The 16,740-nt window shown below is 42.3% G+C and overlaps 1 protein-coding gene across 17 annotated transcripts in view; it reads right to left on the reverse strand.

The window, feature by feature from the left end:
• The window catches only part of SCMH1 (Scm polycomb group protein homolog 1), a 187,765-nt gene extending 171,128 nt beyond the window's left edge, over positions 1 to 16,637 (reverse strand). For 2 of the 17 annotated variants that reach the window (XM_023258539.2, XM_023258537.2), the window contains exons 1-2: positions 16,511 to 16,614; positions 289 to 364 (exon numbers count right to left, since the gene is read on the reverse strand). The gene's annotated coding sequence lies outside the window, so the exon portion shown is untranslated. Of the gene's footprint in view, positions 1 to 288; positions 365 to 16,510 lie in introns of all 17 variants that reach the window. The other 15 variants (XM_023258548.2, XM_045035625.1, XM_023258549.2 and 12 more) reach the window with 13 other exon arrangements.
• Positions 16,638 to 16,740: the final 103 nt, after the last annotated feature.

Below are 16,740 nucleotides of genomic sequence, written 5' to 3' on the forward strand. Positions count from 1 at the left end.
AAATAAACAAACATTAAAAAAAAATTGCTTAATATGAAACAAGGGAGATACTCAAAATCCTGAATAGCCTGTAAGGCCATACCAGTGCATAATGGAGAACATGAATCCTGAGTTAAGCTGGTCAATCTGAAAACACTGGGTATAAAACAGGGCTTTTCTAAAAAAGTTTCACTCTGCCCAGGGCCAGCACAGGAGCCTTGCTGAGTTGGAAAATTACACAGGGCTAAACATGGTACAAGTAAAGGCAGAAAGGCAGGACCTACAACTACGGATGAGACTGAGACATACCAGAGTCTTGATTCCCCTATGGTCCTTTCAAGCACCTCTGTTATGCATTCCTTGCCTGATAAAGTTGGGAGACAATCTAGAAGCAAGAAGAAGTTTATTAATAACTCCCTTCACCAGGTTTTATTTCAAATTAAATGAGCCAATAAATTCCTTTTTTGCTTCAATCCATTTATATTGAGTTTCTGTTCTTTATAACCAAGAAGTATAAATGTAGTACCAACATTTTAAAAAATTAGAGCACTGATTTTTTCTTTCCCAAAAGTATCACCAGAGGCACTACCCCAAATCTACTGAAACAGAATCTCTAAGTCAAGGTATCTGTATTCTTTTTTTATTATTTTTTTAAATGTTTATTTTTGAGAGAGAGAGAGAGAGCATGAGCAGGGGAGGGGCAGAGAGAGAGGGAGACACAGAATCCGAAGCAGGCTCCAGGCTCTAAGCTTTCAGCACAGAGCCCAACGCGGGGCTCGAACTCACGGACCGCGAGATCATGACCTGAACCAAAGTCGGATGCCCAACCGACAGAGCCACCAAGGCGCCCCAAGGTATCTATATTCTTAATGTGCGTTCCAGATGATCTAGCAAATTGGGGAAACAAAAGTCTGGCTGTCTCCTTCCATACTGATGAAATGGTAATTGTTATTTCCCAGTAATACAGAGAAAGAACATTATAATGACATTTACGAGCCCACCACCATACCAGAATCTACCATAGTATGCATACAAAGGGGCATGAAAAGTGTGAGACGCTGCCTTGCCTACCAGGTCTTGTGACCTTCAATTCCTAAAAAAGGCAAGACCTACAAATACACCAGGGATTGCTAAACCTGTCTGATAAATAGAATAAAGTATCTTTTTGGTAGCTTAGGGGTAAAAGACGTGGGATTTAAACCCCTACCCATCAAACAACAAATCTATTTCCAAAATATGGTCAGTGTAAAATACATTTCCCTCTTAATATAACACAAAGGAGCACAAAAAAGAAAAAAAAATATGTGCAATGCAAATAGTCCATTAATTCAAATTTGGATTTAATCAACATGTATTTGAGCACTTACTATGTAAACATTTACTATATTAGGCACCTAAATACAGGTTTTCATTGATAACTAATAATCAGAAACACCAGCAAATTAGTAAATTGTCTGAACTGACATTTCTCTTTTCAGCCTAATGGTTTATTTAAATACCATCATTAAGGATTTTAACATATCAAAAGAACATTGTTAGTGTTGAAAATAAGGAAGTTAACAAAAACATTTTACCAAATTCAAACAGCAGTTCTTAAAAAGACAACTTTGACACTTAAGTGTCCAGGTTAGCATAAAAAACAAAATCTATTCACTGTTAAGGCAGCTAATAGAATTCAGGCCAAACAACCAATCCTTGTTTATTCACTAAATTGCATTAAGTAATTAAGTTGGAGTTGTGGAAATCTGAGGGATCATAGTTGGATCATTTGGAAAGTAAATTCTGAAGCAAGAAAGAAGCAAGAGAATTTCTGGCTCTACTGGTATTTGTTTAGTAATATTTTCTAAGCTTTCTATAGAAAGAGGATATCTAGGGTCAATAATAACTATTTACAGAATACTTCCTTGAAGATCAATTTCTAAAAATGGTTTCCTTTATTTCTATTTTTTTTTTTAAGTGTATTTATTTATTTTGAGACAGAGACAGAGAAAGCAAGCAGGGGAGGGGCAAAGAAAGGGAGAGAGAGAATTCCAAGCAGGCTCTGCACTGTCAGCATGAGCCCAATGCGGGGCTCAAACTCACAAACTGTGAGCTCATGACCTGAGCCGAAACCGAGTCAGATGCTTGACCGACTGAGCCACCCAGGCACCCCTAAATGGTTTCCTTTAAATGTAGGCACAACTACAACTGATGATGAAAATATACTTAGTAGAAGACCTATAAACTCTGTGATTAAGAGACTTCTCGCAAAGTTTATTCTTGAGAAACTAAATCCAAGACTTCTAGTGTATGTGCTGCTGAAGCGAGCACTTAAATCCCGGATTTCTAAATTAATATCACTCCAAGAGTCATATCAACCTTTCAAAGCATTTGTAGAAAAAATAACTACGCAACTCATATATAATGGCAACAGGCATTAGCACTATTTTAGTGTCGCACAAACAGCTCAAATAAAATACCATTCCTATACGAACAGAATCACTTTTGTTCAGAAGCAAATATGGAAACTCAGCTACAAAAATCCTACCAAATAATGGTATGGTGCTTTCAATTAACAGGCAATATCATGTGGGAAGAACCTTTTACATTTGTCTGAGTCCTCTCTGTCGAGAGTAGAATTTGGTGTATTTTTGTCATCTACAGGTGGAAGGCACTGAGGTGAAAAGAGTTTACATGGATAGTGGGTATCTCTGACCAGCAAGGTGGGGAGAAGACTGGAAATACTGCCAGGAAGAGCACACAGAGGGCTTACACTGCACAGCAGACCTCCCTTAGTTGTGGTTTCAGTTAAAAAGAAGAAAACGAAAAGGAGGGGTGAATGGGTGGCTCAGGCAATGAAGCGTCTGACTGTTGATTTCAGCTCAGGTCATAATCTCACAGTTTGTGAGTTCAAGCCCCATGTCCGGCTCTGCGCTGGCAATGCAGACGGAGTCTGCTTGTGATTCTCTCTCCCTCTCTCTCTGCCCCTCCCCTTCTCTCTCTCAAAATCAATAAATAAACTTAGAGAAAAAAGAGAGTCAATGCTTTTGTCTTGCCTCCTGTACAGTGTCTGTAACACTGCTTGGGGGAATGTACAGGCGAAACGCAAAGGGCACTATGGTTGAAGTCAGGCTGGTCTTAGTTTGAAATTGAGTTTTATCACTCATACATTATACGATTTTGGCCAGGTATCTTTAAGTCTCCATTTGTTTATGTATAAAGTGTAGTTAATGATACCTGTATGCAGGTAGGTGCAAATAATATATATCTGCATGTTGCAATGTATCTGAAAAATACTCAAGTTATTCCCTTTCTTAGTATGGTATGTTACACAAAGTAAGTATGCTTTAAATACATTCTGGAAAAAAGCAAGATATGTATAAATAAATATAGGAGATGCTATGTTGTTACTTTTATATTGGATAAATAAATTCTGAAACAATTTCACATGCCTTTGTTTTTTTAGGTAGTTAATATGTGCCTGACATAAAGAAGCCACTCAAATGGTGATTCTTCCACTAGGTTTTTTGGACCAAAAGTCAAGAGAATGAAATTCCAGTTTTATGAGCTGGATAAACCACATCCCTTCCTTAAGCCTCAATTTCTTCATTGAATATTTAACCTAATAGTCCTGGAACCTATGCACTGGAAGAAATCTTAGAGATCACCGACTGCACCCCCTTGCCTAAATCACAGAGTGGGGTGCAGACTGGGACTTGACTGGGAATCTCGACCACCAAGCCACAATTCTTTCCACAAACCATATGGTCTCTTTTACCTTCCTGTCTATGAAATATTGAAGACTAAAGTACTGATCTTTAGAATATCATCCATTTCTGGAAATCCACTAAATCAACAATATCCTTCGTTCTACCTTTATTAAAACCAGAAAATAAAGAAGAATAAACAAAACTGTCCATATTAATCCCAGTCAGCATGTTAGAGAAACTATGATACAGACAGCAGAGGATTAAAATTTTCAATTGTGTTGATACATCAAATACTTAGGATCGATTTTCAATAGTCTCCCTGACTCCATCTTTTTCATTATTAAATGGAATTATAATTACTGGCACACAGAACTAGTAGAATCACTATTCTTCTGAGTTAGTCACATCTCTGTTATCTTGCTATCCCTTACTCTACCTTAGAGGACAATGCTGTATGTATATATATTTTATACATATATATATATACACACACACACACATATATATTATATATACATGCATATATATGCACATGTACATGTACTATATTATATATATGCTGTATATATATAATATATGTATATTATATATACATATATATAATATCTATATCTGTGTGTGTGTGTGTGTGTGTGTGTGTGTGTGTGAAGTGCTTATAGTGTAGTGAATCAGTATAGTGTACTGGCCAAGAGCACAGACTCTGGACTTGGACTGCCAGAGTTCAAATCCTAGTTGCACCAGTCGTTAGCCCCATGACCTTGGTCAGGTTACTAACTTTTATGTGCCTGTTTCCCCATCTGGGAGGATCACATGAGTTTATATGCATATTAAAATGCACAGTAAACACTATGCAGATATTTGCTATTATGTTGTCCCTCTTCTTTTTATTTTTATTTTTTTAAAATTTACATCCAAATTAGTTAGCATACAGTGCAACGATTTCAGGAGTAGATTCCTTAGTGCCCCTTACCCATTTAGCCCATCCCCCCTCCCACAACCCCTCCAGTCACCCTCTTTGTTCTCCATGTTTAAGAGTCTCTTCTGTTTTGTCCCCCTCCCCGTTTTTCTTTTTGCTTCGCTTCCTTTGTGTTCACCTGTTTTGTCTCTTGAAGTCCTCATATGAGTGAAGTCATACGATATTTATCTTTCTCTAATTTCCCTTAGCATAATACCCTCCAGTTCCATCCACGTAGTTGCACATGTTGTCCCTCTTCTTAGTCTCCCCCTCCTTGCATTTCTTTGACCTCCACATATTCCTCCTGAGGGATTCAATTCACTCCAAGGGGCTTGACTTCTATCTGGAAGGCCCTCTTTTTTCTCCTCTCTACCTAGTGAATTCCTTCTCAGCTTCTAAGATGCAGTTTCAATGCCATTCTCAATATCTGAAGACTTTCCAAAGATCATCCTGCTCCTCCTGCCTCAGCACTCAGCTGTCCTTACCCTTGTGTTCCCACAGTCCTCTGAATGTATCCAAGTGAGAGCACAATTTACATTAGACTGAATGAGGTGGAGCCACTTGAAATTGCTCGTATTAGACCATTTAAGACCTATAAAAACAGCAATTTTACATGATTCATCATAATAACATCTCTTTATATTTCTGCTACTCCCTCCCTCCCTGCATTACACTCATAATGAGGGCTACATCTATTATTCTTTAAAAATACCCATATAGTATTTCAGATAGATACAAAGGTATAAGAATATACCACATAACCACATAACCATATAACCACAACCTAGTTGAAAAAGATATCTACTAATACAGTAGTCTCCCTTAGCTGTGGGGGATGTGTTCTAAGACCCCCAGTGGATGCCTAAAACTGTGGATAGTACCAAACCCTATATATACTGTCTTTTCCTGTACATACATACCTATGATAAAGTTTAATTTAAAAATTAGGCACAAGAGATTAACAATAGTAACTAATAAAACAGAAAAATTATACTGTAATGACAGTTATGTGAGGGGCACCCAGGTGGCTCAGTCGGTTAAGCATCTGACTCTTGATTTCAGCTCAGGGCATGATCTCATGGTTCGTGAGTTGGAGCCCCGCATCAGGCTCTGCACTCTAAGTGCTGGATTCTCTCTCTTTCTCTCTCTGCCCCTCCCCCACTCACACTGTCTTTCTCCCTCTCTCTCTCTCAAAATAAATAACTATAGAAAAGTTATGTGAATGTGGTCCCTTCCTCTCTCAAAATATCTTATTGTACTGCATTCACCCTTCTTTGCAGTGTGAGATGATAAAATCCCTGTGTGACGAGATGAAGTGAGGAGCATGATGGAGGCATTGTGATGGAGCTTTAGGCTACTGCTGATCTGACCATACATCCATCAGAAGGAGGGTCCTCAATCAGCTTTCTGACTGTGGTTGACCACGGGTAACCAAAACAGGAGTTAAGGGAGGACTACTGTACGATGTAAGCTCCCCCGTGTGCTCTTCCCAGCATCCTTCCGGTCTTTTCTCCCTGCCCTGACATTCAGAGAAACCCACTATCCTTAATTTGATGTTTATTATAACCATGCAATTGTTTAAACAATTATTGCTTAAGTACACTTCCCTAAATAATACATACATGTTAAATTTTATGTAAATGTGTTCTGTCACTTGCTTTATTCACTCAACCTTTTCTTTTTCAGATTCACTCAAGTTACTATATAGTTCTAGTCCACGTTCATTATTGTATAGAATTCCATTAGATAAACGTACTGTAATATTTTCATTCTTTTATTGATAGACATTTAGAGTAGTTTGAAATTTTTGCTATAATAACGCATTAATTTTTTAAAAGATTTTTCTAAATGTTTACTTTTCAAAGAGTGAGCACAGGTGCACACGTGTGCACATGAGTGGGGGAGGGACACAGAGAGAAGGAGACAGAATTCAAAGCAGGCTCCGTGCTGTCAGCACAAAGCCGTACATGGGGCTCAAACCCACAAAACGTGAGCTCATGACCTGGGCCAAAGTTGGAGGCCTAGCTTACTGAGCCACCCAGGTGCCCCATGCATGAATATTTTTGTGTATCTCTTCACGCATACATTGGAGAGTTTCTAAAGGGTACTGACCTAGGAGCAGAACTGTTGGACTACAGGTTATATGTACTTTAGTTTTACTAGACACTGACAAATTATTCTTTACCATGATTGTACAATTTCTATTCCCATCAAGAGTGTCCAAGAGTTCCCTTAACTCCACATCCTGACAATATTTGGTATTACCAGACTTCTTAATTTTTGCCAATCTAATAGGTATGAAAAGACATCTCATTAGAGCTTTAATTTGCCTTTAATTATTGGTCAATGGGTAATAAATATTTAGGTTGCCTCATTTATGCCTTGTCATTTTTCTATGAATTTGTCTTTTTCTAATCTATTTGTAGGAATCCTTTATTATTACAGATTGTGATATTTCGCTGATACATGTACCACATATATATTCTTTAACTCTGTGGCTTGTCTTTGCATTTTAAAAATTATGGCATTCTTTTTTGTCACTGCACATAGCACACTGTCTGGCAGTTAGTAGACATAATTAAATATTTGTTGAATGAATGAATGAAAAACTGAACAAATACACATAAAGAAATTAGACATTTTTAAACTCCTGCATTCCCTTCATTTGGAATTATGACTCTCTATGCCTATTAGTTATAAACTTTTATACTACCAAATTCACCTTTAAAATTCATTTATTTTTATTTTTTAATATTTATTTATTTTTGAGAGAGAGAGAGAGAGAGAGCGAGCTTGAGCAGGGGAGAGGCAGAGAGAGAGGGAGACACAGAATCTGAGGCAGACTCCAGGCTCTGAGCTGTCAGCACAGAGCCCAACGTAGGGCTTGAACTCCCGAACTGTGAGATCATGACCTGAGCCCAAGTCAAACACTTAAGTGACTGAGTCACCCAGGTGCCCAAAAAATTCATCTATTTTTTTAAAACATTTAATCTGGTTTGAAGAGTTTCTGGCAGTCTCTCGAAGTAACTGTGGAGATAAGACAGAACACCAAAAAAATCAAGGTTGGGAGTCTAATATTCTAAATCATCTAAGACAAATGGTTGTCTGCTCTCTTGTTAAATATCTCCAAGAACAAGTATACTGGCTCTCATGTTTTCTATTATACTTTACAAGACATAATAACAAAAATAGCCTTTATTTCCATCATGTTTGAATGCCCCTGAGGAAAGTCTACATAAGCATGAGTGTAAAGCAATTATAATAAATAACAAAACACTTGGAAATATGCTATAATATGCCAATGAGCAATAGACATAGCAATTAAAATGAATATACAATATGCAGATGCTTTCATTTTAAAAGCTAACAACTGTAACATTTACAACAAATCAGAGGAAAAAAATAAGACAGAAGCCTTTATATGTTTCAAAATATACAGAAATTAATACATGATTACTTGCAACAGAAACAGCAGGAAGTTCAGACAGCACAGGGTCTTAAAAAGGAGGTCACAGGAGGGAATGAATCATTCTGGACAAAGCACAAAATGTGGAGTAAGAAGACCTGGTTCCGAGTTGTTGTTCTGACATTTATTAGCCGTTTGGTATCGGGTACATCATTTATTCCACCCGCGCCTCAGTTCCTTATCAGTCATGGAGTGTATAATGACCTGGCATCCTACCTCATGGGTAGGATGTTTCAAATTAAATAAGAAAATGTATGTGGCATCCTTCAATAATACCCAACTATAATTATATATTCCTTCTCACCTTCCCATCGCCCCAGTGTCATTTACATCATCCCTGAAACTCTGAGGCAGAACTAGATACAAAGTCCTCTGGAATGGTTACTGTATTTGTTTGCTGGGCTGCCATAACAAAGACCAACCACAGACTGGGTGGCTGAAACAACAGAAATGTATTTCCTCACAGTTAGACAGGTTAGAAGTTCAAGATCAAGGTGTCAACAGGGTTGATTTCTTCTGAGGCCTCTCGCCTAGGCTTATATAGATGGCTGTTTTCTCCCTCTCTTCATATGGTCTTTCCTTCGTATGTGTCCTAACCTCTTCTTATACTATGACACAAGTCTTATTGGATGAGGGCCCATCCATACGACCTCATTCTAGCTTAATTACCTCTTTAAAGGCCCTATCTCCAAATGGGAGATACTGAAATATTCTGAAATACTGGAGGTTAGGACTTCAACATACCAATTTTGAGGGCAGGCAAGAGACATAATTCAGCCCTTAGCAATATATAGCAATCCTACCATACTGCACCTACCACTGCTATAGCACTTACTACACTGTAATATAATTATCGCTAGTGTCTTCACTAGCAGGCTACAAATGCCTACACAGCACTGAATATTTCCTATTAATCTGTATCTTCCAAGTGTCTAACAGAGTATATGTTCAATACAATGCTCCAACAAACTGCTAACTGAGCCTATGACACTTTTTGTCAAAGAACAATTAAAACCATCCTACAAGAATTTTGGTTTTAATGAAGTGTGTAATATTCCAAGGGTTTAAGAGAAAGGACAAAATTTTCACTTTTAGCTTTCCAAAAGCAATTCTGTTCCCAGATTCTCATCCTTTCCATCTCAGCCTCTACTCTCTTAACTGAACCCCCCGGGCACCCTCAGCCTCTACTCTCAAATCACCTATGTCGAGCTTTCCTTAAGCAATGAACCTGGAGATTTTACAAGACCACCCCAGAAGTCAGTGACCTCTCCTTCCACCTCTGAATTTCTGGAGTTTTTAGAGTTATGTATACGAATTAGTTAAGTACGTGTCTTACCTTCCCCTCATAAACAGTGAGCTCCCTGAGAGAAACAACTATGCCTTAAATATCCCTAAGTGATCAACAATAACTATTTACTGAATAAACAGAAATTTCTCTAAACCAGAATCACTCGTGAGGAAAACAAGTTTTCTTAAATGAAGAAGGAGGGGCAGGAAAAGTGGCAAGGATGTTAGGTTCAATTTGGGACACGCTGACTTTATTTTAAGAAATATCTCTTGGGGAGCCTGGGTGGCTCAGTCAGTTAAGCATCCGACTCCTGATTTTGGCTCAGGTCATGATCTCACAGTGGTGAGATTGAGCCCTGCCTAAGATTCTCTCTCTCCCTCTTTCTCTGCCCTCCCAGGATCACTCTTGTGCATGCATGCTCTCTCTTTCTCAAACAAAACAAAACAAAACAAAACAAAACAAAACTCAAGACAACTTTTTATTAGGTCCGTTTCAATTTCAGAAGGTTTTCACACGGCACGCTAGGACCTATGGTGATGGGCCATATTGACTTTAAAGTAGATATGATACATAGCTGTTTGTGAAGCTGACTACAGGGAGCTAAGTACACAGCTCTAACACTCAGTGGAGATTATCTTGACTACAGATAGAAATTTGAGTCATGAGCTAACAGTCATTACCGTAAGCCAAGTGAGTGGCTGAGATTGCTAAGGGAACATACAGAAGAAGGCTTAGGACCAAAGACAGGCAAGAGAAGGGAGGTTCTCATCCAAAAAACACTTGGGGTAAAGTGGCCAAGGAGGAACTAACACGCTGACAGGCACCACAGCCAAAGGGGGAAAAGAAAGTTTTGAGAAGAGGGGATAATCATAAATGTGAAATGCTGCTGCTGAGGCCTTAAAATTGCCTGCCTCCCCCTGTTGTTACCAATAAGGGCAAGGCTGGTGACCCCGCTCAGAGCAGTTCAGAGACTCTGTAAGATCTGGGCAAATTTCTAAAACTTTAAGTCTGTTTCCTTTATTGCAAAATAAGGAGGCTTATCCCCTCATGAGTCTTTTGAAGATTAAATAAGTAGCAATAATAACAAAAGGAACACATGAATGTAACATATATAGCATTGCTACAATGTGCTAGTCACTGTGCAGGGCTCTTTCATATAGATTACCTCACCTAAAATCACAAAAATCTTAAGGTATTATAGTACTTAATAGCTACCATTAGCCTCATCTTCAGATAAGGAAACTGAAGCTCATTCAGTGATGGAGACTAAAACCAGAATGCAACGAAGAGGTAAGAGTGAGAAAGTTTACATATTAAATGTATACAACTCAACAAGTTCGAGTAAAGGAGACAGGTAGGAGACTAGGTGGTGCCTGGAGGGAGACATGCATTAAAGATTTTATTTACAAGATTTACTTCAAGATGGGAGATTTCTAAGCAGATTTAAATAAAAGAAAAGGAGTCAGAAGAGAGAAAGAGGTTGACAAGAGTCAGAGATTTAGTCTCGAGAAAGAGGAGGAAGCAAGAAAATACACATAGGATTTTGAGGAACATGTGACCTAAGACCTCATGAAGACCAGGGCAAAGAAATGACTAGGTACTCAGGGCACAGCTGCAGAGAAGCCTGTGATCTCTCTCCAGCAGGGCTCTGGGCTACGACTGCCAAAAGAGAGGTCTGATCCAATGAGGTTCGAGATTTTGCCCAGACAGGAGCAGAACAGCAGGGCAAGGGAATGGAGGAGGACGGCAAGAAAGCAAACCGAATAAATGGTAGACTAAGAAAATTAATCATCCTTCCGGGATAGGGAAGGACGTGAAGGCAGGCTTCAAAGAGATCAAACAACAGAGCTGTCGAAGGTCAAGTCAGAGACATTTTGAATAAAGCTGCAAGTCTTCGTTTATAATTGCAGAGGCGGGCCATCTCGGGGTGATAACAAGGTCCATGGTGTGACTATGGGAGCTGATAAGCTGAAAGGATGATCGCTTCAGTTGAAGGCGCAATTGTTCGGGGAAACAATCATCTGTGTGAAAACTGCAGTTACTCAGGGTGAGGACGGAAATTGAGGTGGAAAGGAAGACCGTACATGTCAGGTCCTAAATGATGGAGAAGATCTATACACAAGAAGACAAGAGTAGCCCTTGTACCACAGAGCACACCGATTTCAAGAAGATGGACAAAACAGTGGTGCACAGAAAACTACAAACATCCTTATCTTCCTCGTCGTGCACAGGGCGTGGGAGAATGCGCTGCACCCATTCAAAAGAACTACAGAGCAGACAACTATAGGTGCTCTCCATGACACACACACAAATCTAGTAAAATGGTTAGCAGGGTAGGAAACAGGGGTTTCAGAGAGCCTACGGAAAGGTATGAGGGAACAAACAAGCAGGGTTGGGAGACAGGAGGAGGAAGCTGAGTCAGCACAGGAAAAGCAGTTTGGAAGACAGTGACTGGAGAAGACAGGACAAAGATAACAGATGATAAGACTAGCTGCTTTATGTGGCCATAAGGTTATCAAAATAATTAGCTCTAGCAGTTCCTGCTGGCTAGGGAGTTAGCACTAAGGCCTTGGCAACGGTGTGAGGGGAGGGACAACATCGGAGGGACGGTTATACAACTGACATTATGCAAAGTGCTTTACACTTACTATCTTAGTTAAACCTACACCTAACAAAAATGAGGGAACTGAGGACCAGAGAGGTAAAGTGACGAGCCCAGGATTGTATAATTAATAACTGGTGACATTTAGTATAGAAAAGACAAAACTTAAAATCGGAGCATCCCTAGTCACTTTCTGTAAGATCACCTATGTTTCTTAACTCCACTAAGCCTATCTACCAAACAAGGCTATTGCAGAAATCAAACTACAACTATAAATCTATAACTAAAACTGGCCTATGTAGGAACTTGTTTCCAAATGTGGAATTTCTTACTTGGTTTACTTCAAACAAAAATCCAAAGTTTCTGAAACTACAAATTTTATAGACAGGAAACTGAGGTGGGGAGAGAGCATGGACAAGCTACCTAGAATCAAGTCCAAACTCCATAGTTCCAGGTCTTTTTTTTTTTTTTCATTAAAAATTTTTAAGTTTATTATCTATTTTGAGAGAGAGAGACAGAGAGTGAGCAGGGGAGGGGCAGAGAGAGAGGGAGAGAGAGAATCCCAAGCAGACTCTGCTCTGTCAGCAGAGCTGGACACAGCTCGAATCCACCAACAGTGAGATCATGACCTGAGCCAAAACCAAGAGTCCGATGCTTAACTGACTGAGACACCCAGGTGCCCCCCCCCCCCCCATAGTTCCAGGTCTTCAATACTATGGCCCCAGGCCATCTCTCCAGCCATATGGCTCACTTCTGACTTACACAATACTCAAACCTGTGGCAACTAATTTTTTTTTTTTTTTGGTGGTTTAACAAAAGTTTATTTGTCATTCCTATGAAGTCCATCCAGAACAGCTGCACTCCATGTGGGGGGCTCAGTATTCCAGACAACTTTGAGTTTCTGGCCCCTGTTTCCGTATGGGCTTCCATGGCTGAGGCAGGAAGAGAACTACAGTCTTGCACCAAAAAAAAAAAAAAAAAAAAAAAAAAGGCTTCAGCCCAGCAACTATCAATTTGTAACAAACATACCTTACACTTTCCCCTCTTTGTATCTCCACCTAAATTGTTTAATCTATTGAAATCTGTTCACCAAGGCCCAAATGAAATTTATTTTGAATGTGAAGCCTAACCTTGTTTCGAAATTTTGAGAAATGATAGTTCTCTCCTCTGAACTCCTGTATCCCTTGGCTTTCTCTCAGAGTACGTCTTGCCTCATAATTTAGGTAAACCTGAAAAAAAGTCAGGATGCAGGGCTTAAGTCCCTTAAAGGTAGCTGAAAGAGAACTAACGATTCCTTTGCATCTAGGAAGCACCAACTGCTTTTCTAGTGATTTTATACACATAATTCCATGTAATCTTTGTGACACCCTATGAAGTAGGAATGTATTTGTTTACAGGTAAGGACACTGAAAGTCACAGAGGCCAGATAATTTGCTTACAGTCCTAAGGTTACCAAGTGACGGAGCCTAGATTTGAACCCTGGTCTTTCTAACTCAGAATGTAGGCTCTTCCCAGAAACCATGGGTGCAGCCTCGCTGCTTTATCTGTCTCCTCTCCGCCTACTAATCACCAGCGGGGAACCCTCCTCTATTGCTCTTTGTCATTAAGCATCAGCAGAAAAGATTCGGTATCTTTTCTTGCCCTCCTACTTTCCAAGACTAAGAACAAACTCTTCAGAACAAAAAGAATATGAGTCCTGAATAAAGCTGGAGAGTTCAGAACCCTGCTCCCAAGAAGGAAAAGTAAAAAGCCACTACTTTTCCACTCTCTGTTTAAAACCTCCTCCTCCTTTGAGGTGTCCACCATCTGGCCACATCACTTTCTACCCCTCCTCCTCATCTGTCATCTGCCACCCTCCCGATTAATCCCCTCTATTCACTGCACCTGGGTCACATCCTCTCCTCCCCACACCCCAGCATCCTAAATCACTTCATTCTCGACACAGATGACCCATCCAATACAACAGCCTCGCAGCTCCTGTCACACTCCGCTTCGCTGACCTTCAGCTCTAGTGTACCTCAGATACCCACAGAGAGACCTAGCTGTCACCTAGAGGAGCTCCACATCAGACAAGTTAACACCAATATTCCACTTTCGGACCACAACCTCCCTTTTTTCTAGTTTACTTCTACCACGTTTGTTCATTGATTTAACTCAAGCTACTGAAAAATCTTCAAGTCCGAAACCAAACTTATCATCCATTGTTTCCTGTCTCGGTTAATGGCACCACCATTCCCCTAGTCACACACCCACCTTGGGGCAGCCACAGCATCATCCAACCCTCTCACCTTTTATTCTGACCTATTTGGGCATCTAATTTACCAGCCCCACAGGAACTGAAAATGTATCTTATTCGTCTTTGTAACAGTGCATACCAAAGTGCCTGATACATAGTAGATACAGAGGCTTAAAGTCTGGAACTTGAGTTTAAATTTGCGGCGGGATATTCACACCAGTTCCTTCTCACAGAGTTTTCAGTATTCCCTACCATTAACTTCAAGTTCTTTGAAGGGAAGGGACCAGAGCCGTTCCTGAGCCTGTACAGTTCTACAACGAACGGCCCTATACAAATTTTTACCCAACTTACATAAAAGGGAAATAGCATGTGCACAAACAAACCAGAAGTCAAAACTTGACAAGTGTGCTACAAACTTCAAAACCACTGACCAATTTAAAAAATAAAGACATAAGAACAAAGATAACCAATTCTGACTGCCGGTATGTGCTTGTCTATGTTCTAAAAACAGTGAAACTTTGGTTAGAATTGGAACAGGGTCCCAGATACAAGAGCTTGGCATTTTATCTACAAGGCCATGGTATCTCTGCTGGACTTGAAAAGTTTCTAACCTGCAGGGTTGCTTTGGGTTGTTTAGGACATTGGTAACAGGCACTTTTGAAAAACTTAACCCCCACATACCAAGGCTAAGTGATGAAAAAGCTGGCAAAAAAATAATGCTGGTAAGTGAACAACAAAAAATGTTCTTTTTCATAGTAATTTTGGGCCTTCTGGCAGTTAGACACAGAGCAAAGAGTTCAATGTAATAAGCATTTCCCTCTCCAACTAAATATTAAATTGCAGTCTAGCCCCAAATTAGGTCTCAATCCTTTTTCAGAGTAGATATAATAAGCTTTCCTCTTTGCATGGTGCATTGCCACACTTTGATATATATCAACCCAGCTGATAAAGTGTTTATAGACTTTTTTTTTTAATGAGAGGAAATCTAAACGTTTTCACAAAATAGGATCTCTTTTAGGTCGTTTGAACACAGTACTGGACTGTTTTTTTGTTTTGTTTTGTTTTGTTTTAAGTTCAAAACGCAGCACAGAAATGAGGAAGGTAATACTTTTTATTTAAGCAGGTCAATCCTTGAAGCCAAGGCATCTTCTTGGAGAAACTTAACAGGTTTTGTCTGCTCATACTAAGAAGCTCTCTCCTTTAAAAAGGATATGGGCCAGCTCTTTCAGAGAAGGGATCAGAGAACCTCAGTGTACGAGAAACAACTGAAGGAACTAAAACAAGCCACGAGAAGACGAGCCTCCGAGGAAGGACTGCTATCTTCTGATCGCTCAGCAGCTGCCCATAAGGGAGAAGAACGAGGAAGAATGGGAGGCAGCGATTTCTTTCAACCAAAAAAAAAAAAAAAAAATTCTAAAAAGCAAAGCCGTCCAGGAACGGAATGGGGAGAAACGGGGTTTGCCATCAGTGGAGGAGATGGCCAAACGATCAGGGTGGATTTAGGGATTTTCAAAGGGACTTCGGCATCCGACGGGAGAAACGAGCCCTACAAGACTTTCCAATTCCCTTCCAGCCTGGAGGTGTTCCGGGGTCCACCCGTCCCCCGGAAACCCCTCGCGCCGGTCCCGGGGCCGGCGTCCCGGCCCGCCCGGCCGCCGGCCCTCCGCGGTGCCCCGCGGCTCCAAGGTTCGAAGCCGGCTCTCCCCGCCCGCTTCCGGCGGCCCACGTGAGCGGTCCCGGCGCAGCTCCGGCCGCCCCGCCGGAGCCAGCCCGAGCGCCGCGGCTGACAGCTCGGGCCCGCGCACGCCCGCCGCCCAGGGTCCGAGCCGGCCCCGACCCCCAGGCATCCCCCCGCTCTCGCGGCCGAGCGGAGCCTCTGACCCGCCGCCGCGCACTGACAGCACCCCCGGCCCCCCCCCGCCCCCCGCGACCCCGCCGGCCCGGACAGAGCGGCCGCCGCTCGGATCCTCCAGACGTGTCCCCGTCCTACGGCGTCAGGCCCGCGGCCGGTCACCGGGCCCCGCCCGGCCGGCCGCCCAGGCGCAGCGGGCCGCCGGGGCCGCGGGGGGCCGGGCTGACACGGCCGCGAAGGGCCGCGGCCGCGCTCGGACCGCAGACAGGCCCCCGGCCCGACAGCCAGCAGCCGGCCGGCCGGCCGGCGGGCCCCGAGGGGCGGGGGCGGCGGCCGGGCAGGTCCCGCCGCCGCCTCCTCGCCGGGGGCGGCCCCCGCCGGCCCAGGCCCCCGAGGGCGCGCGGACTGGCCCGGGGAGCGGAGGCGGCGGCCGAGGCGCTTACCTGCGGGCGCAGCGGCGGCGCGGGGCGGCTCACTCCCTTCCCGCCGCCATGTTTCCGCTGCGCAGGGAGCCCGAGCCGACGCGCGAAGGGGGCGGGCGGGGGCGGCTCCGGAGGGCGGCGGGCGGGCGGGCCGGCGGGCTGGCGGCGGGGGGCTTGACCGCAGCGGCGGCTGCGGCGGCGACGACGGCGGCGGCGGCGGCGGCGGCTCCCCGGCCCCGCCCCCCGCTTCC

This window comes from Felis catus, chromosome C1, assembly GCF_018350175.1.
Source record: "Felis catus isolate Fca126 chromosome C1, F.catus_Fca126_mat1.0, whole genome shotgun sequence".
NCBI classification, from domain to species: domain Eukaryota; kingdom Metazoa; phylum Chordata; class Mammalia; order Carnivora; family Felidae; genus Felis; species Felis catus.